A 1,722-nucleotide genomic window follows, 5' to 3' on the forward strand; every position below is an offset into this window, starting at 1 on the left:
CCAACATACAATGTGGTCTTCTGAACCAGCCAGGTCTCGGGGATGGAAGTGTCAGTGATCTTATCGTGATTTGTGCAGGCAGCATTACACCGCTCTGCTTGGAGGTTTTCTCTTTTTATCTCTACATCCGATTTTGAGTCCTTAAAATGCAGCAATTACATTTTCATACGTTTGAGGAAATGTAACAACCTGCCTGTGCATAGATCTAATTATTATTTTTTTGATATGATGTATACCTTAATATAAAATGGGCTCTGTGATGTACGAACACAGCTCTTTGTCAAACAAAACAAAAGCACGATGACAAATGTGTTAATAAAACCATCGTGCTATGAATGATGAATGTGCCCAATACGATGGAAATAGTCCTAGAATAAATCACATGAGACATTTCAATTACCATTTACAAGTTTAATGTTGGCATATTGTTGTGTTTGTGTAAGAGATCATGTGTGTATATCAGACTGCGTTCTATACAACACATTTCATGTTTGGCCGTCGTGTTTTCAGCTGGACCCTTATTTGTGGTTACAATGACACAGAATTACCATGGTTCTCAATCTAAATGATTAACTTCTCCTTACTTATAGACATAATTTCTCTTGTTATGTATATCCAAAAGTGAAAAAAGAAATAATGCCATTTTACATCCACAAAGGGGGTTTCCAGCAGACCCCCATAGCCTGTGATCCCTAAAGCACTTAAAGAGCCTTTGGCAAAAAACGCTCTTCTAGGGGGAAGTCCACCACACTGAGAAAGCTTCAGAACAAGTAAATATAGATAGCTTTAGATATAGAGTTTTAATATTCATTTTGAATCTCTTTAAAATAGTACAGTAAACACTTCTCACACGATAGAAACTACTTAATGCCTAGGGTTCAAGTCAAACACTTGACCAAGCCCACAATGCGGTGAAACAAATCATAAAAAAATAAGCAAAAGAATTAACAAAAATAAATGAAGTGAAATGAAACATATAAAAAAATAATCCAGCTCACACTCGTTTACAAAGTTTTCAAAGTAGATTGGGGATAGAGACAGCTGACCGCACGAACAGAATAAAAAAGAGTCCATTTCTAAAAGTTGTGTTGCATTTAGAAATGCAGAAAGATCCTCTGTACAAGTTGGCATCTGTCAGTACAAACGCCTAAAGGGCTCGTGGGCGTTCTCTGGTCTGCTGTCCCACCCTACGCTGTTTTTATCTTTTATTCTTTATGCTGTTTTTTTCCCCCCCTCCATTTTCTGAATGAATGTTCCTTGATTGGTCTTAAATACGTATACAGTAGTGCTGTAAACAGGCACACAGACCGAGGACGCGGGGTGTTTCAAGGTCCTTCTGGTGCCTCCCCAATCCAGTGTTTCTCTGTCGTCCCCCCCGCCCCTTCAGCCCTCCACCTCTTCACCGTAGTTAATGTCTCAGTCCTGCTGAGAGCCGATGGGTCCCCCTCGGGGGCCGATGGCCTTCTGGCTGCCCGTTGGTCGTTCAACCGGCGCATGACCGGCTCACGCACCATCCAAAAAACTAACGGTGTGTGTGTCAAAAAGGCCTGGCAGTGTTCAAAAGAATTCCACAAAAAAAGGAAATAATTAAATTCCTTAGAGATTTCCGTCCCCCCGTCACATTCCTCATCTGGACGTTTCCGTTCCTTTTTTTAGTTTTAGTTTTTCAAATTGACGTTTCTCTTCTCCTTGCGTTCGCTTTTGTACATCTCTGCTTAGTTT

At 40.4% G+C, this 1,722-nt stretch overlaps 1 protein-coding gene across 3 annotated transcripts in view; it reads right to left on the reverse strand.

Annotated features, from left to right (window-relative positions):
- Positions 1–396: 396 nt before the first annotated feature.
- LOC115552503 (protocadherin-10) overlaps positions 397–1,722 on the reverse strand; it is a 19,322-nt gene continuing 17,996 nt past the window's right edge. For all 3 annotated transcript variants that reach the window (XM_030368669.1, XM_030368670.1, XM_030368668.1), the window contains exon 5: positions 397–1,722. This exon is cut by the window's right edge and continues 172 nt beyond it. The gene's annotated coding sequence lies outside the window, so the exon portion shown is untranslated.

The sequence above is a fragment of the Gadus morhua genome, chromosome 10, assembly GCF_902167405.1.
Source record: "Gadus morhua chromosome 10, gadMor3.0, whole genome shotgun sequence".
Classification (NCBI taxonomy): domain Eukaryota; kingdom Metazoa; phylum Chordata; class Actinopteri; order Gadiformes; family Gadidae; genus Gadus; species Gadus morhua.